Source organism: Humulus lupulus, chromosome 5 (assembly GCF_963169125.1).
Source record: "Humulus lupulus chromosome 5, drHumLupu1.1, whole genome shotgun sequence".
Classification (NCBI taxonomy): Eukaryota; Viridiplantae; Streptophyta; class Magnoliopsida; order Rosales; family Cannabaceae; genus Humulus; species Humulus lupulus.
Genome location: NC_084797.1, coordinates 100,112,933 through 100,134,130, shown reverse-complemented (window position 1 = coordinate 100,134,130; position 21,198 = coordinate 100,112,933).

Genomic DNA, 21,198 nt, shown 5'->3' with positions numbered 1-21,198 from the left:
GGGGGGGGCGCCGCGACTTGATAGGCCAAGTCACGGCCTGTGCCTCTGGACAGAGAGGGGGAAAGAGCCTAGCCAGGGGGCGCGCCGTGACCCATAGGGGGGCAAGTCACGGCCCGCCTGGGCAGTTTTTCCTTGGGGAGTTTGTTTTAGAATGAAACTTTTTCCTTAGGGCTCAGGATCACTGCCCGGTTTGATGAAACTCGAGGCCATGGAGGGTAGGACTTGGTCCAGAAGCCTTTGATCGCTTGATATTAATAGAATCCTATTTTATGTTTGTGACTTAGGGTATCGCTAAGGGCTCGAAACTGGGATCGTGCTCAAGGGTCGTTCTTATTTACACTTGCTTGGACCTAAGGTAAGAAAACTGCACCCAGAACGTGTTGTGTGTGATTAGGTCTTGGCCCATCTATTGTATTTGAATATGGTTAGGGCTTGGGCCCCTGGATTGATTATGTTGGGCTATTGTTTTAAATGCTTGCTGATGAATGCGTAAGTGCTTATATTCATTGTATGAACACTATGAGTAGGGCATGTGGCCTCGTTATATTAATATGTTTAGTATTGTGGGAATGGTTATTCAATGGGATTATATGATTAGCATGAATATGTGCTTAATTTTTCGGGATGTGCCTATCCACATCTATTTCTTATAAGTAAGATATGTACTCCTAGATCAGGGCTTGACTTATGAGTCAAGGACGGCAATAGCGTGTTGTGCGCTGGTTGAGAGGCATTGGCCTAAACCAGCAACGTACTATTACGTTGATCGACTCTAAGGTCGATGGTGAACCACGGGGGTTTGGCTAGCTCTATGGCTAGTGAGACAGAGCTAAGGATGAGGCCCCAAGTGACTCTATGATCACATAGCTAGGGCATGGGCTCGAGAGTTGGCTTAAAAGCCAACTTAATGGGGCGACGGCCCCAGGTTGATCCAATGATCGTTTGATTGAACTAAATGACATTGGGTATGAAATTAATGTTGTTGATTATTGTTGAATGGTTATTTAAAGTTATATTCTCTATTATTGTACGTTCTTTTTTCTTGCTGAGCCTTGGCTCACAGGTGCTTTGTGGTGCAGGTAAGGGAAAGGGAAAGCTTGACCAGCCATGAGTTGGAGAGCTTCGGTGGCAACGTGTACATATGCAGCTGCTCGACCATCACGGCCAGGGTTATCTCAGAGGAACTAGGGTTATAGCCCTGTTTTGCCGCTTAGGCCGGCTGATGTAACTTTTGATATGTATTTACCCCTTTTAACAATAGAGTTGTAATATTTTGGGATCCCATGTTTATATAATACTTTTGGAATAAAATTCAACTGTTCTTTGACCAAAAATTTTAACCCTAACCCTTGTCACTAACCTTAGTTAAACGATTTAAGCCAAATGACTTGATCAGTAGGTCTGACACAATTTTAAGTACACAGTGTAACGGTCCTAGATTAGGAGGGTGTTACATGAGATCTCTATCATTTAGCACCTTGAACCAAACTAAAAGGAAACCATCATTTTACTTCTTCATCAGAAGCTATAGATGTTCAAATCTATGATTAACACTCCCACTCAATTATACTACCGAGCTCCTAAGATGTAAGTGTTGGCTAGTTCGTAGGGTAAGCTGGTAAGGAACAAGTCAAAGATCTCAAATAATACAATCATTTAGAATACTAACCACTCAGAATTGAGATTGAATTGAGCTATGGTCAACTATATGATATGACTAGAATTAATAATAATGGTATGTTTACTTATCCTATCTACTGTCAATATCGGTCCATTCCGATGTAACAAATACATTCGATCTTATCTACTTTGCTAATTTTCTGGAAAGAACATAACACTACAACGTGTAAGTAGATTATATCGTGGATTGGAAAGTCAATGTAAAACATGTGCACTGACTAATCTTAGGACTAACTTATTTTGAACATATAATCATATTTATATTCTACTGTGATTATGTCACTATAAATACGATTAGCTATATGCTCGGGATTTAATAGAAGTTTATATTAAACAAATAATTATGAAAAGAAAACATGTGAGCAAAGTGATTGACCAAGTCAAAAAATGATTTCTATTCTTTTATTGATAATAAATGAGATTGCAAAGAAATTGAATTTTAATTAGGGCATAAAACCCCAACAAACTCCCACTTGCACTAATTGAAACTAATGCCTTAATTTTACTAATCCCATTTCCTTGATATGCTTATCAAATGTAGCTTCTGGTAGTGTCTTCATAAACGGATCTGCAAAATTTTCTTCAATTGCAATCTTCATAACCTTCACATCTCCCTTGGCCACATATTCTCGAATAATGTGATACATCCTTTCTATATGCTTACTCCTCTTGTGATTACGAGGTTCTTTTGAGTTGGCTACGCTCCTGTATTGTCACAAAACAACACAAGTGGTTTATCCATTTTTGGAATAACCCCAAGATCCGAATAGAACTTCTTTAGCCAAACTATTTCCTTAGCTGCTTCTGACGTAGCTATATACTCACCCTCCATGGTGGAATTTGAGATTGCAGACTGCTTTACGCCTCTCCATATCATAGCTCCACCCCTAAGAGTAAACACCATTCCAAAAGTAGACTTCATGTCATTGATATCAGTCTGAAAAATTGAATCAGTGTAGCCTACAGGGTTCAGAACACCACCCTTGTAGACTAACATATAATCCCTAGTCTGCCTTAAATACTTCAGGATATGCTTAACTGCTACCCAATGTTCTGGTCTTGGGTTTGACTGATACCTGCTCACTACTCCCACTGCATAGTAGATATCTGGTCTAGTACACAACATGGCATACATCAGACTTCCAACTGCAGATGCGTAAGGAACTTTTCTAATTTCATCTTCCTCTTCAGGAGTCTGGGGAGACTGCTTCTTTGAAAGATGAATTCCATGGCGGGACGGTAAACGTCCTTTCTTGGAATTTGTCATTGAGAAATGTTCAAGCACTTTATCAATGTAAGCTGCTTGAGATAGAGATAAGAGTCTTTTTTTTCAATCCCTTATGATCTGGATACCTATAACATAACTTTCTTCACCAAAATCCTTCATCTGGAATTGAGTGCTCAGCCAATTCTTCACATATGACAATTCCATTAACATTGTTTCCAATGAGTAAGATATCATCTACATAAATAACTAGGAATACCACTATTTGATTTGCCTTCAGTTGATAAACACAAGGCTCATCAATATTTTTTTCAAAGCCATAGGTTTTGATTATTTCATCAAACCTAAGATTCCAAGAACGACAAGCTTTCTTAACTCCATAAATGGACCTATTCAACTTGCAAACTTTTCCTTCTTGTCTAGCTACTTTAAATCCTTCTGGTTGTTCAATATAAATGACTTCATCAAGCTTCCCATTAAGAAAAGTTATCTTGACATCCATTTTCCAGATCTTATAGTTGAGAGCAGCTACTGTGGATAGGAGGATGCGAATGGACTTGAGCATGGCTACCGGACTAAAAGTTTCCTCATAGTCCATGCCTTCTCTTTGGGTATAACTCTTTGCCACTAATCAAGGTTTATAAGTTTTGATATTTCCATCAACACCTCATTTTTTCTTATAAATCCACTTGCAAGCAATGACCTTAAAGTCACTAGGTGCTTCCACAAGATCCCAGACAGAATTTGTGTACATGGACTCCATTTCTTGTTTCATGGCTTCGAGCCATAATTTTTTTTCAGGGCTAGCCATTGCATGTTTGAAAGACAACGGATCATCATCACTAGTGTCACCAACAAGCATATTGGTTTCACCATCCAAACCATGGCGAACTGGGTTCCTAGAAACCCTCCCGCTACGACGAGGCTCCATGACTGTTTGCTCAGGAACAGTGGTAATTTCTTCATTTAAATCGACTTGCATCGGTTGGACATGAAGAGTGGGAATTTCATCATCAACTCTCATTGATGATGATGGAACATTTGTTGGAGTCAATTCTTCAACCATCTTTTCTAAAACTACTTTGCTGTGCGGTTTGAAGTTTTGGACATAGTCATTTTCCAGAAAAGTAACATTCGTAGAAGTAACACTTTCTTTTTTGAATGACTATGGAAAATCCCACCATGAGTGCCTTTAGGATAGCCAAAAAACTTGCAAAAATTGGTTCGCAATTCATGACCATTCTGGCATTCTAAAGATGTTTTGGAGATTGATTTCGACGGTACGACATTTAGAATGTCATTCGCAATTTCAATTGCATGTCTCCAAAATGAAGTTGGCAGAGTTGAGTAACTAAGCATGCATCTAACCATTTCCAATAAAGTTCTGTTTCGGCATTCCGCTACGCCATTTTGTTGCAGAGTACCCAGGGCACTAAGTTGCAATAAAATCTCAAGTTTAGTTAAATGATCTTGGAATTGCATATCCAAATATTGTCCACCCCTATCAGATCACAAGATCTTTAACGTTTTACCTAATTGGTTCTGAGCCATAGCTAGGAATTCCTTAAACTTTGAAAATGTTTCTGATTTCCTATGCATTAGGTAAAGACATGAGTATCCAGAGTAATCGTCAATAAAAGTGTCTAAATACTCAAAACCACCCTTGTTTTGTACATTCAAAGATCCGCAAACATCTCAATGAACAAGTCCAAGTGGTTCGTTGGCCCTATCACCCTTTGCAGCGAATGGACGCTTGGTCAGTTTGTCTACTAAACAAGATTCACAGACAGGTAATTCACCTAAGGTGAGTTCCCTCAAGGGGTCGTCCTTTGTAAGTCTTTGAATTCTATCATAGCCAATGTGACCTAGTCTCAAATGCCATAAATACGTCATGTTATTAGTATCGGTCTTTTGACATATTAGCTACTTTGAATAAATCATTATTAAGAGAGAGGGATTTGTTAGGTCGCAGAATATAATGCCCGTTTTCCAAACATGCAATACACAATTGTAATCCATTGAAAGAAATAGATATATTAGAACTTGTGAAAGTCATAACAAATTGTTCTATTTGCTACATGGAAACTGAAATTAAATATCTACTAAAATCCATAATAAAAAATACATCTTTCAAGATGAAATATTTATTTCCAAACTTTAGGCGAGCTCTTCCTCTAGCTTGGATCGTAACGAACGCTCTGTTCTCGACTCTAAGCATTAAGCTGCCTTCATCCACTTCCTCCCACGATTCAAGAAGTTGTAAAGAGTTAAAAACATGGTTAGTAGATCCAGAATCAATAATCCAAATGAATTTTTCATTCTCTAAAACACATGTTTCTAAGATATATGAACTATAATCATTGCCTTTGTTTTTCGCTGCTAGAAACTTGGGGCAATCCTGTTTCCAATTCCCCTGCTCTTTGCGGTGAAAACACTTACCTTTACCTTTCTTGTTTTTTTTTCCTTAGGCGTATGTGCACTAGGTTGTGCACTCATCGTTGCAGCCTTTACAGGCTTGGGGTTGGTGTTTTGTCCACCTTTCCTTTTGTTTCCAGCTTTCGAAGATGAAGCTAGGTTAGCTTCAGCCTTAGCTAGATCAACAGCAGTAGCAGTAGTTTTCTTTTCTCCTCCCTTACTTGGTCCACCCATGATTGACTCAAAATTCTGAAGCTCATTTATGAGTTACGTCAGACCATAGTTGAGTTTATTCATCACATAATTGGTGGTGAACGACAGGAAGGCTGGAGAGAGACTATTAAGGATTAAGCCGACTTGAGTCTCCTCATCTATTATGCCTTCGTGCAGTTCAGCTTCCTAAAAGCAATTGGTCATCTTGATCAGGTGATCATGAACGTGCTGAGACGGTGCCATCCGAGCATTGGCATATTTCTTGGTGGCCTCAAAACGAGTCTGTACAAACTTTGCACTGAACATGTCTTGGAGCTAATCCATGATTTCGTAGGCCGTCTTGGCATTCTCCATCTTTGTCTTGGGAGTGTCAACCATACTAGTCAACATGTAGTGTCGTGCCTTGTTAATAGCTGTCTACCAACACTCGTATTTATCTCTTACAGACTTGGGAGCTCTTTCAGCTGGAACTTCTGGGATTCCTCAGTCATGATGAACTTGGCATTGTCACCAATCAACACTAGTTGATATTCTACTTTTACTTAAGGAAGTTTTTTTTCCAGTGAGTTTCTCCATAGAAAGTTGAGAAAGGATGGGAGTAGACATAGCCATACTTAAAACTACCAATTATGAATAAAATAGAAATCAATCAATTTTTCTCAATAGAACTTCAATTCACTCTAATTTCAAGAAATAGCACAACATATACCATAAATATGTAAGATATGGAAAAAATACCAAAATAATCACATCTCTATTTCTTTAGGTTTTAAACTATTCTATGATATCGTTGTACCGGTTGGCGAGAGTAAAAAAAATAGCATTAGTTAAATAGAGTTGTAAACTCATTTAGTAATGGACACCATTATTAACAACCTACTATTCGATCAAAATAAGAAAACAAAATCTCTTATTTTATGAGCCAGACCGTAACGCCCTGGATAGCCAAGACCTCTACAATGTGTACTTATAAAGGTGTAGGACTTGCTAATCAAGTCATTAATTTAAGAACGTGTCACTAAACATGTATGAGCTAACGTTAAATAGGTTTTGGTCTCAAAAGTTTCACTTTGTATAATTAAACAGTTTTATACATCGGATCCCGAAAAGAAGTAGGGTTTAAAAGTTGATTTACAAAATCTCCAAAATACAAACAACTATTAGCCGTACTAAGGCAAAATAAACATTTCTGGTTCTCGCGTCCCTGCCTAAACCCCAACCGTGGCGGCTGAGCAGCTAGTCATGTACATTCAGCTCGTAGAGCTCTCCAAGTCAGGGCTGATCAAGCTTGCCCTTGCCTTTACCTGCACCACGTAGCACCCGTGAGCCAAGGCCCAGTAAGAAAACATAATGTGCAACACAAACAACAATAACAGAAATTCAATTCTTTAAGCATGATCAATTATTAAATATTCCACATTAACCATTTAGCACATACTCAGAATCAAAGATGCAACTAATAACAAATAACATTCAGGTCTCATAATACTCAGGTCACACGATAGTCAGGGCCGACAACTTAGGCCGCACCCTCTGTTTACCCCACTGACTCCGGGCCGCTTAAACCGAGCTCAGTGCATAATAAGCTGTCCTCGGCTACCAGTGGCCAAGCCGCGCCCTGTGCGCTAGTGTAACCCTTGGCACTCTTAGGTCGTTGGTTCACTGCTTACATGGCATAATACCATCCTTTCAAGCATACATGTTAGGGAACCCTTAGTGCCATTACAGATATACAACCAGGTGTAGTTTTCTTACCTTTAGTTTCTGCATTCATTGATTACGAGCGACGCTCCCCGAGCATGATCCGTTCCCGAGCCCTAGCCTTAACACCTAGTCACAATAAAGGTATTGGATTCTATTAATATTCAAGTAAGGGTTTTTCGAATACAATACTAGCTTTCGGGACATCGAATTCCACCAAGCACGGTGGGGAAATCGATCCCGAGCACCCTAGGCTAGATTCACGCGCCTAAAATCCCAAAATGTTCAAGAATGCACCAAAGGGCTGCGGCCCTTGAAGCCTAGCCGCGGCCCACCTCCAAAATAGAGCCCAAGGCCCCCAGCAAGCAGACACGCGCCGTGGCCCTGCCCAAGGGCACCACGGCGCTCTCCCCTAGCCGAGCCTCCCTGGCTCTCTTGCTTCGTAGGGCCGCAGCGCTCTAGAACAGAGCCGCCGCCCTTCCCTTCGTGCCCAGAAAAACCACCATTTCTAGCATCCTAACCCCATCCAAAACCATTCCAAAGCACCCTAACTCAAAACCCTTTAATCGCAAAACTTTTATCATGACTCTAACAACATAATCCAATAGAAATTAAACCTAAAAACCTACTAAAACTCCATTTTGATTCTCTGAAACCTAGCAACTCTAAACCCCAAAAAAAGTCATGCAAAACTCAAATTTTAACCTATGAATTACGAATTGAAGTTTACCTCTTTTGCTGAACCACCCTCATGACGAATTCATGAGCTTAAATCCAAGCTTCTCAGCTTAATTCAACCCTTAAATATCAAAACCATAAACTCCCTTAATACCCAGTCAAAAACTCAAAATTCAAATGTTCAGAGACATGATTCAGCCCTTACCTTAATCTTGGTTGAGTTCCCTTAGCTGAGCACTAGATTTAACCTACAAGTTCCAGCCCAAATCACTGAATTCCCAGCTGATTTCCCTTGAATTTTCTATGTTTTCCTTGAAAGAGAAGAGAGAAGGAAGAGAAGGGAAGAGAGAAGAAAAAATGAGGTCAGTTTGTGTTTTGTTCCTCTGTTTTTCATTAACTTAGTCTAATCCTAACCAGTTAAGTCAATCCCGAGGCTTGGGGTACCGGAAACGTCCCCGAGGGCAAAACGGTAATTTTCCCCAACATTCCCGCCTAAGTTTTCTATCCTCAAATATATCTCCATATATTTATTTCTATAACCCGATAGTCTAAATAACTACCCGATACTTAAAATACCCCTGACTTATCCAAAGTCAAATATTATTAAGCCCTGTTGGGACTTTTCCCGCTATCTGGCTCCCTAGGATCGCCTCAAGTCGCTCACTGCTAATCTGCCCACATAATAATGTGGTTCTCACAGATATAGCATTTAACCACATTTACATTCAAATATTCATACAAGCATGCATTAAATCAATAAATTCACTCATAAGTCAATTATGCCTTCCTGGCACACTAATCAGGGCCCTTAAGTCATATTAGTGATTTTGGGTCGTTACACAGACCCATGGTTTCGATAATCAATAGATTTAGTCCTAGTAGTCACCGTAGGGGTGAGTCTAGTATAATTTGACCTATAATTATCTATCTTTCGAAATCTAACCCTTTCAAAATAACTGATGAACACCTTCCATAGGGGACAAATCAAAGTGTCTTGAGGCCCCATTAAGCTATTGACCTTGTTAAGCCAACGGTGAAGAACGAATAATTTTTTTTAAAATAAGCTCATTATAAATTAAAAAAAATAGTATTTTTATTTTTCTTATTAATTTTTAAGAATTAATGACTGTGATTCTCCAAAAAAAATTGTAAATTAAATCTTTAAAACCAAAGTCCTGTAATTTTTTATTAATTCCAAAGTGTCACATTGAAAGAAATTCAATTAAATTAGAATTAATATGTTGCTAATCAATATTTAAGTTTAACTATTATAATGAACCTATACTATTAAGTCTATCTCAGGCAAATGGGCCTTAACAATTGGGCTTGTATGGAGGAGGGCTCGGTCCAGTATGTCATTCCCACTACTAAGGCCCATATACTTCCATACAAGGTCCAAAAGACAAAAATTTAAATCTTCATTTTATTAATTGTTATTAATTAATTAGGTCCACTATAGTCATGTAAAACAAATGAGCATTTACAAGTGGAACCACTCACAAGAGAGAAATTTAAACTTTACATTTTCTAATGGGCCCAAATAAAACCTATCATTTTATTAATGTTTTATTTAGAAAAATCCATAAATTAAGCAAACATATGGGCCACCAACGCATCTAAGCCCAATTACAAAATACCACATATAGTGCAAATAGACATGTTATAATTGGATGGGCCTAATCATGTTACTATATGAGCAAGTCTATGAATTTATGCAAAAAATACCACAATTTATTTCATTTGCAAAAATACCACAATTTATTTTCTAGAATTTATCCAAAATTCGAATTAATTAAATTTTGCAAAAAATAAATAAGTCAATTTAAATGAAATTTATCAACAATTAAACAAAGTTAATTTAAATTTTATTTATCAACAATCAACTTAGTTTATGTTATTTTGAAAAGTATTAATTTATTTTAAATAGGATTTATCAACAATTAACAAACATTAATTTAAATCTCATTTATTAAAAAATATTTGATTAATTGGTCTGCAAAACGTGATATTTTTCAAAAATGTAACCAGTTATAAATTTTTAAACAAATATCACTAGCTGTTTTTGAAAAAATATCTTAAACAAACAAACAAATTCAAATATCCATAAAAATATCTAGTCAATAAATTTTTCAAATTTCAAATAATTTAAATATTAAAATTCATAGAATAATCAGATATTTATATCTTCAAATATCAGATTTCAAAAAAAAAAAACTATCAACTATTAAAAAGTATCTTTAATATATGATAACTTAATTCTAATATTTTAATATATAAAATTATTTAAAATCAATTAGTTAACTTATTTTTAAATTTGAATTTGAATATTTGTAGAAAATATCTATTTTTTAAAAGATCAAGCAACAAAAATATCGTATTTCAAAAATATATATTTTTAAATAATAGAAAAAATATGATATTTTTGTATTAACCCATTAAAAAATACATTCAAAATTCAAATTTTATGAAAAAAAATTATCGTAGGTCGTGGCCAGTAAAAAGGTAGCCGCGGCCAGAGCCCAAAAATTTAATAAAAATTTATCGCAAATTGCAACCAGTGAAATAGTGGCCGTGACCAGAGCCCGAGAAAAAAAAATTAATAAAATTTTGTGTAATTTTTCAATCCAAAAATGTTTTCTAAATAATTTTTACCATGTTTTATATCAAATAAAGCATTTATAAAAATTAATTGCATAGAAAACACAACAAAATAACCCAAATTTGCTAATAATCACATAAGAATCAATATGCTTCATAAAATACATGAAATCCATTCAATTATTCAACACATCAAATAATTCAATTTTTACCATGTTCATGCATGAAAATAAAGATTATCAAAGTCTCTGAAACCAGTTGTTGGGAAAACTTATACTGGATCTTAACTATTTTCATATAAATCATATATCAAACACATTAATAAAAGACAGCGTAGAACATATTTCCACAATTGAATTTAAACAAAGATAATGATAAGAACACTTACATTATATGCAGCGGAATGTATTCGTCATTCCTTTTGTTTCTCTAACCCTTAAATAATTTCTATCACAGGGTATCACTAAGAAACTGAATCGATCTTCAAATTTCTTCACAGTCTTCCAAAGTATCCTTAGAATCACCTAGACTAGAGTGGGAAATTCTCAACACATGAGATAGATACAAAAAGAAGAAGAATAGAAAAGAATATTGAGGCTTAGAAAAGGACTTATGTTGTAGAGAGAATCTAAAACCTAGAGCATCAAGAATAGATCTTCTGATCTTCTTTCAGATCTTCTCAATCATATGTTTTCAACTCTCACTTAGAATTCATTTTATATAGTCAATTAGGTCATTTAATGTTGGTTTTTATATATCAAATCAAAGATTATACACAGCGGAACAACAATCAAAATTGTTAATTTAACCCCACAAGATTTGTAGATCTACTTCTTCACATACATATATATATATATTGAATCAAAGAGATGAATAGAAAATTACCTCAAGTCCTTCCTTGCTACTATCTTTTTGTACGGAAAAAATCCTTGAGATCTCACACCAGGATCTTCAAAAATGTTCTCAACACACAAAGAACGAGTGTGGGCTCGTTATACAAAACAATAGGCAAGATCTATTTATCAGATGTTCTCAACAGATGAGATCTGATAAATTTTGGACCTAAATTTGTGAAGAACAATGACCTATGCTTGTAACACTGTTCTCTTTCTCTCGGGGAGATTTTACGATATGTTTTCGATCACTGAAAAAGTATCGCTCTGAAAAACGGATCTCCTATATTTAATATATCCAATATATTAAAAATAAATAATATTAGTTATTTTAAACAATTTAAAATTAACTAATCAGTTATCAAATAATAATATTTTAATCATATTAAAATATCTCATTATTTATTTAATATTTAAATAACTAAAATTGTTGAACCAAGATCCTTCTAGAACCCTCTTGTGCGTGTAGCACAGTGACCGTGCACTGTGCTACACGCCCACCTCATGCGAGGGAGGGCATGTGATTTTTCCCAATTTTCATCATTATTTAAATACAAAAAATCCCAAAAATAAATTAATTCAAAATTAATTATATTTTTGTTAAATCAAATAATTAATTAATTACACATAATTATACAACAATTATGTTTAGTGCATAGAAAAATATTTTACTTATCAAATAAGTCATTTTGCCCATTTTTGTATTTATCTTTGTCTGTGTTTGTTTGAGCCATTTCGGGGACCATGGACCTATAACATTAAGCTCCAATAAATTAAAACCAAATAATTAAACTCTTTAATCATTATAGTTAATTTATTAATTATGATATTTCTCCACTATAAATTCAGAATTGAACTCTTTATGTTATAGATTGTTTACCCAAAAATGGCTCTTGATGATGTGGCAGGACTTTCTTACACGTGATTGGCACGTGGCAGTTTTGAGTAAAGGGATCATGTTCGACCATCGACCCGATAATCATTGATTCTTCAAGTCTCTCGCGATTGGGTGCAACCAGCCTGGTCGCATATTTTCATTTACTTCTTTTGGAATATGCAATCTTGTAATAATTACATTTATTATGTTTCCTTTTATTACCTTGATATACTGATCTTAATTGTAATTAAGGCCCATCGGCCCATGTAACCCATTGGAACCTATAAATAAGAAGAAGAGGGCTCAAGGAAGGGACTTTTGACTTTTGGACTTTTGAGATTTTAATCTTTGTATTCCGAGAGAAAATCATAGTGTGATTATCCACCGAAATTGAAATCCTCCCAAGGCTTGTGAAACTCAAGAACCCTAGTTCTTTGATAACAAATGTGGGATTCAATATCAATAAGAACACTAAGTGGACGTAGGTCATTACCATCCATGTAATGCCCCAAATTTCCTAATAAGGTTTAGGACCTTGATTAGGAGGCCTGGAGGGCCATAATTGATTTATTATGATATTTAATGATTATATGCATGTTTATGTGGATTATATTATTATATGATGGTGAATGCATGCATATGGGTTCATATTTTAATTATAAGGGCATTTTGGTAATTTGGCCGTTGAGGGCGTGATTGTGTATTTTTATGCATGGGGGTGAATTATAAATAATACCACATGATATGTGGATTGGTTCGAGCCATTCGGCATGAGACGATCATGGAAATGCAAGCTTTCGATCTAGTCATAACGGGATTAAGTTCGGGGCTCGGGGTGAGTCTCGGGATGTTTAAATGATTAGAACGTTGCCGAGAATTAAAAGGGAACGGGATAGGAATTAATGGCATTTGAGAATATTGTGAAAACGGAAAATGGAGGGTGTTAATTATAATTAACGAGATAGGCGGGAAAGGACGTTTTTACCCTTGGGATGACTTTAGAAACCTTAAGTGACCTAGGGGCATTTAGGTCATTTGGCAAAGGATATGTACCATTTAGATGGCTGTAGAAAACAGAAAAAATAGAGCATCATCATCCTCATCTCTTTCTCTCCCGTACCTCTCCTTCTCTTCTTTTCCTTTTCTAATTTTTGACCTCAAATTGAAGAACCAAGCTAGGAAATCAAAGGTGGGAGCTTAGGAACTTAGTTCGTCCATTGAAGAGGACTCAAAACCAGCTTGAGGTAAGATTTTATCCTTGAATATAAGCAATACTATGTTTTCCTTATGGTTTTTCAGTTGGGAATTTGAGGTGTTAGTGGTGGAAATTCATGGAAGTTTTTGTGTAAGTTTGAGTGGGTTTTGATGAGGGTGTGATATAGATGATGATTTCGGGTTGAATTGGATGTTTGGGTGATGTTTGGGATTGATTTGGAGGGTTGGTTTCAAGAGAAATCGCAAGGAAGAAGAACCAGAAAGTTTCTGGTCTGTAATTGGCGCAGCAGCGCTAGGCAGGGTAGAGAGCTTGGCTCTCTGACTTGGAAATAAGGCTGCAGCGCCATTTAATAGGGCTGCATCGCTGGTGCATTTTTCAGCAAGCTTATTTTAGGGCTCGGAATGATCCTTAAGGATTGGGGTTTGGTTCCTTTGCCCCGTTTGAGTATGTTAAGATTCCTGAGAGTGCATGATGGATCCCGGGAGTGTGGTTTTAGATTATAAGCCTTTTTATGATTTATTTTATTGATGGGATTCCACATTTGGTTATGACTAGGTGACCGCTAAAGGACCAAAGGATTGATCATTCTCAAGGGTCGTTCTTTTACTAACTCTTGCTCGAACCCGAGGTAAGAAAAATGCACCCCATGTGTGACATGCATGGTTATGTTTGATGCATGTTGGATGTTTAAATGTAAACATTGATAGCATAATGAATGCTTGGCAATCTTGCCCATTTGCATATGATTATTATTGAGGCATGCTGGATGATTAAGTATGATGCATGTGTTGCACGAGGAACATGTGATTAGGGCATGCCATGAATGATGAATATGAGATTGGTCAGAGCTTGAGTCTCTGAGTTTGTGCATGATCATAATTATGCTAGCAACTGTTTAGTAAGCATGCTGAATGCCCTATTCTTGGATAATTGGCATATGATACACATTGATAGCATTGCTTACCTGTGCATAGTACTGACTAATTAGTCAGATTTGGCAAAGGTGCTAGTATCAACTGTGAAGCTGTGACTCATTAGTCAGGTTCGGTAGTGGTACTGGGCACTGGTCACGATGCACTGACTCATTAGTCAGAACGGCCTTAGCGTGTATCACGCAAGCCAACAGAGATTAGATCTAATCGACTTTCTGCATTGAATGACTCAAAGAGCATTAATGCCGGACCGACCTCAAGGTCGATGAACATTATAAGCGCTTGAAGGCTAGAGGCTTACCCAACAGCCACCCTTCCATTTGAATTAGTGACTTGCTTGTCAGTCACTCAGTATGGTTTACCAGAACCTATTGAAGGCTAGAGGCTTACCCAACAGCCACCCTTCCATTTGAATTAGTGACTCTCTTGTCAGTCACTCAGCATGGTTTATCGGAACCTCAAGTGTTGCGTCACTCATCTGATTAGGATTGACTTGATAGTCCTCCAATCAGAAGGCCAGGATTTCTTTTCTTGGATACCCCAGCATTTGTTGGAATTCATTTGCATGCTGAATAGAGCTATGATTGCTAGGCATGCCAGATATGATTTGATATCATGATATGACTGTTTATGAGCATATGAGTTTTCTTGCTGGGCTTCGGCTCACGGGTGCTTTGTGGTGCAGGTAAAGGAAAAAGGAAGCTGGACCATCCTTGAGTTGGAGAGCTTAGGTGATGACGTGTACATATGCAGCTGCTCGACCAATACTTGGGCGAGGTTTGAAAGAGGAACTAGGGTTAAACCCTGTTTTGCCGCTTAGAACGGCCTGTTGTAAACATTCTTTTGTAATAGACTCTGAAATTATATTTTTGGGATCCCAACATATATATTAAACGTTCTAGTGAAACGTTACATCTTAACCGAAATTTTTAATCCCTAAACTGCTAATCACACTTAGTTACACGTTTATGGCCAAACGACTCGATTAGCGAGTTTAGCACTATTTGCAATGTGCACTGTAGCGGTCCCTGGAGTTGGGGCGTTACAATTTTGGTATCAGAGCATGCCATGGTTTATGTGTTCTTGAAGACGAGCTGGGCATGTACACTCATCACTGAAGATTGCTTCACTCAAGGAGTGGTAACTATTTTTGTAGTTATGTGCTTAGCTGCTTAAATAGATTGTGAATGCTTTACCTGCACATTGCATTAGGGAGCATGGGATTCTGATAGAGCTTGGCTCTTGACTATTTGATTATATGCTCCGTGAATATATTTATGAACATGATCATTTGATTACCTGCTCCATGATTACATAATTGTGATTCTTGCATGCTGGAGTTGAGGCATGGTGTGAATGTTGGAAGAGCAGGGATTTTCATTGATGTATGAATGCCATGGGAATGTTTATAGCACTGCAGTGACTTGTGAATGTGGTGTGGTAAGATTGATCCCGTGGGGGAAAGCTCATGATATGCTCATCGTGTCTAATGGGTCAAGTTATTGACTGCAGAGTAGGTTTATAGCCAAGGCAGATAATGAGGCCTGGTGGTGGTTATTCAAAGGCTAAGAATTTTAGCCAGGGGTTGAGTTCTTCATCTACCCCTCAGAGTTTTCAACAGATAGTCACAAATTTGCAATCAAGATTGCAGAGGCATGAGGAAGAGATCATGTGTTTAAGGCAACAGCAGAATCTGTTGGGGAGCACCTCTTCCTATGTTGTGCCAGGAGTGGCACCAGGTTTGGCTCAGCCTAGGGTTGAGAGCAGATGGGAATTTCTCTGTGGAAGATTCCAGGAATATTACCCTCCAGTTTTTGAGGGAGGCCTAGATCCATTTAGAGCTGAGCAATGGATGGGCATGATCAGTTCCATTCTAGACAGTATGGGGCTGGTAGGTCGCGATAGAGTGATCTGTGCGACATATGTATTGTGGGATGATGCTCAGACGTGGTGGGAAGTGATATCCCAGACACGAGACACAGCTGTGATGGAATGGAAAGAATTTAGGCAGCTGTTTAATGAAAAGTATTACTGTGATGTAGCTAAGACTGCCAAGATGAATGAGTTTCTGAATCTCGTTCAGGGAAAGGCATCAGTAACCGAGTATGTTAACAGATTTAATGGGTTGACCAAGTTTGCTTTAGACATGGTACCCACAGATGTAACTCGGAAGGAAAAGTTTGTTTAAGGATTGAATCCTGGAATAGCTCAGGGCATTAGAGTTGCCCCAGTGCATGAAGTCTCTACCTATGCTCAGGTGGTAGAGAAGGCTCTTACTGTTGAGAGCATCAGAGATGAGGAAAAGAGTGCCACAAGGCATGGAACTCAGATAGTGGTATCTCCATCTATTGGAGCAAGTAAGAATGAAAGTTGGAAGAATCGTCCAAAATGTACCCGGTGCAAGAGGCATCATTTGGGAGAATGCCAAGCAAAGACATGTTTCTTATGTAGAATGGTTGGGCATCTCAAGAAGGATTGCCCAAGGCTAAGAGAGTTTAAGCAAAAGGGTATAGACAGATCGACTCCAGCTCGAGTGTTTATTCCAGAGCAGTTAGCGTCTGGGACTGAGACTAGCTCCTCAGGAGTAGCAGGTCAGTTTTCTAGTTTTTATTTCTAAGTTGTGCTGATTGGTTTTGGTACTATGTTGTTCCTTTGTTTGTTGCATATAAATAGAGGCATAAAGTTGATATGCTGATCACATGGTCATGTTGCGAAGGGAAAATGATACTGTATTGGTGACTTAAGAAATAAGTTGGGTTATGGAAATGACTCATCAGTGATATTGATAAAGCTGGTTATGACTGGCTTGGGTGTGATCTGAGAATAGAAAGCCTTGAGGCAGTTGGCGTTGTGCATAGCTTTGGTATGCTGATGACGTCTGTATAGAGAGCTAGAGTTTTATGGCTGAGAGATGCATAGAACTCTTAGCTAGTGTGGTGGATACCACTTAGATTGTGTCAGTGGGATCAAGACAGGCTGGACTAGTCTGTGAGTTCCTGAATGTGTTTTCAGGGGATTAGCCAGGATTTCTGTAATATGAAGAGATAAAATGGTGGTTTGATTAGTGCCAAGGATAGAGTTGAATTGAGGGCATCGTATTGAATGGCTTAGTAGAGTTGTAAGAACTCGAGGCTTAGATACTGAGTGAGAAGGAATTCTCAAGAGTTGATCTTTGATCTGGTTTGTAAGTTAGGGATCAGGGGAAGAGAATATGCAAAAGGATGTGTTTATAATAGATAAAGAGCACTAGGAAGTGCTGGATTGCATTTTGAGAATTTGTTTAACGCTAAGTGTTTATGGATCAGATGAACAGAGCGTTCAAGGGATTAATTGAATGGGAATTTGTGGTTGTCTGGGACGATGGTATTGTGGTGTATTCTCTGTGGAAATTTGCTAAGATCAAGGGATACTTTAGAAGGCGGGAGTGTCCTTGGATGGGCATGGTATTATATGTGTTTTGTGGAAAGAGTTCTGAGTTTCTTTTTACAGATCAGAATCAATTGATAGGTTGTTATGACACCTCAACGATATAGAAAAGAGATTTGTTTATGCAACACGTTGGTGAAAGAATTTGACCAGAACTAGAGTAGAGTTTCTGGTGGGTCAATGGCCAGTTCTGTGCTTGAGATTATTATCTCGGAGGAGCTAAAAAGGAAATATGACTAAGTGAATCTCAGATTGGAAAGATTGAATGGAAGTCTTAGCTGGATTAGCTAAGGGTGATACAGTGTCAGGTATGAATCTATTGTGACATAAGGGTCATAAGGATCAGACTTGGGGTCTGATGGACACTGGGATTAAATGGGAGATTCTGGATGAACCTCATGTTATTTTCTTTCCTTTTCTCTTCATCCAGGCATCATGTCAGTGTACTAGTGTATGAAAGCTTTATGGTGATGGCCTGGGATGGAGAGGGGCATAATGGAATGCGTGATAAAGTTCTTAACCTGTTAGCAGGTCAAGACAAGGTATCAGGAATCTGTAAGGTCATAGCCGCCTTTAAGTATTTTGCAATGGAAATAAGAAAGCATCGTGATGGGTTTCGCGGTGGGGCTACCCAGGAAAGTGGGTCAGCATTATTGATTTGGGCTATTGTGGACCAGTATTCAGATCTCTATGTGAAAGAGATAATGTGCCTTCTTGAGAATTAAAGGTCTATCTTATTAGATGTAGACTTTATTGTTACTTCCAGGTTACGGAAGGGTGAGGGGAAGGCGATGAATATATAGATGGAATTTAGTACAGTTAATTGTTCTCAGGATGATGGTAATCAGAGGGAGAATTATCCAGAGTTGAAAAGGTACCATGTGAGATAAGGTATGGCAGAACGTGTTCGTCACCCTATCATTGGAGTGAAATGGGTGAGATGTTATGTCTGGATCATGCGATGGTTCAGGGGACCATTGAGATTATTAGAGGTTGGAGTTTGGATGCTCACTTCTCAGAGTAAATGGGAAAAATGTTACTGAATTTAGAAGTAGAAACATGGAGTTACAGGTAGGAAGTTGTGTCTTCCTAAAAGAATTACCATGGAAAGGGGTAATGAGTAAAGGCAAGTTGAGCCTAGATTAGTATGGCAGTTTGAGTCCTGAATTGGGCTGGTCAGACTATCTTTTGTTGGGCCATAATTTTGGCTTTGACGGTTGTACATTGTGTTATGTATTTCCATGCAGTGGACATGGGTTGAAAGAACTCTTGAGTTGAGTTGTGAGAATCTGGGAACTAAGGTTAAGTTATTCTTTAAGGAATAGCCAGTTCTGATTGTAGCAGAATAATAAGGTTCTGAGAAATAAAGTACACCTTGATTTTAGGGTATGTTGAAGAAGTAGTGAGGTCGAGGAAATGACCTGGGAAACTGAAATCAGTTATGCGGAATTCATATTCCGGGCTGTTCAGATAAATTTCGAGGACGAAATTTCTGTAAGGAGGGGATAGTTGTAATGCCCCAAATTTCCTAATAAGGTTTAGGACCTTGATTAGGAGGCCGGGAGGGCCATAATTGATTTATTATGATATTTAATGATTATATGCATGTTTATGTGGATTATATTATTATATGATGGTGAATGCATGCATATGGGTTCATATTTTAATTATAAGGGCATTTTGGTAATTTGGTTGTTGAGGGCGTGATTGGTATTTTTATGCATGGGGGTGAATTATAAATAATACCACATGATATGTGGATTGGTTCGAGCCATTCGGCATGAGACGATCATGGAAGTTCAAGCTTTCGGTCTAGTCATAACGGGATTAAGTTCGGGGCTCGGGGTGAGTCTCGAGATGTTTAAATGATTAGAACGTTTCCGGGAATTAAAAGGGTAACGGGATAAGAATTAATGGCATTTGAGAATATTGTGAATAACAGAAAATGGAGGGTGTTAATTATAATTAACGAGATAGGCGGGAAAGGACGTTTTTACCCTTGGGATGACTTTAGAAACCTTAAGTGACCTAGGGGCATTTAGGTCATTTGGCAAAGTATATGTATCATTTAGATGGCTGTAGAAAACAGAAAAAACAGAGCATCATCATCCTCATCTCTTTCTCTCCCGTACCTCTCCTTCTCTTCTTTTCCTTTTCTGATTTTTGACCTCAAATTGAATAACCAAGCTAGGAAATCAAAGGTGGGAGCTTAGGAACTTAGTCCGTCCATTGAAGAGGACTCAAAACCAGCTTGAGGTAAGATTTCATCCTTGAATATAAGCAATACTATGTTTTCCTTATGGTTTTTCAGTTGGGAATTTGAGGTGTTAGTGGTGGGAATTCATGGAAGTTTTTGTATAAGTTTGAGTGGGTTTTGATGAGGGTGTGATATAGATGATGATTTCGGGTTGAATTGGATGTTTGGGTGATGTTTAGGATTGATTTGGAGGGTCGGTTTCAAGAGAAATCGCAAGGAAGAAGAACCAGAAAGTTTCTGGTCTGTAATTGGCGCAGCAGCGCCATTCAGGGCACAGCAGCGCTAGGCAGGGTAGAGAGCTGGGCTCTCCGACTTGGAAATAGGGCTGCAGCGCCATTTAATAGGGATGCAGCACAATTTAATAAGGCTGCATCGCTGGTGCATTTTTCAGCAAGCTTATTTTAGGGCTCGGAATGATCCTTAAGGATTAGGGTTTGGTTCCTTTGCCCCGTTTGAGTATGTTAAGATTCCTGAGAGTGCATGATGGATCCCGGGAGTGTGGTTTTAGATTATAAACCTTTTTATGATTTATTTTATTGATGGGATTCCACATTTGGTTATGACTAGGTGACCGCTAAAGGACCAAAGGATTGATCGTTCTCAAGGGTCGTTCTTTTACTAATTCTTGCTCGAACCCGAGGTAAGAAAACTGCACCCCATGTGTGACATGCATGGTTATGTTTGATGCATGTTGGATGTTTAAATGTAAACATTGATAGCATAATGAATGCTTGGCAATCTTGCCCATTTGCATATGATTATTATTGAGGCATGCTGGATGATTAAGTGTGATGCATGTGATGCACGAGGAACATGTGATTAGGGCATGCCATGAATGATGAATATGAGATTGGTCAGAGCTTGAGTCTCTGAGTTTGTGCATGATCATAATTATGCTAGCAACTGTTTAGTAAGCATGCTGAATGCCCTATTCTTGGATAATTGGCATATGATACACATTGATAGCATTGCTTACCTGTGCATAGTACTGACTAATTAGTCAGATTTGGCAAAGGTGCTAGTATCAACTGTGAAGCTGTGACTCATTAGTCAGGTTCGGTAGTGGTACTGGGCACTGGCCACGTTG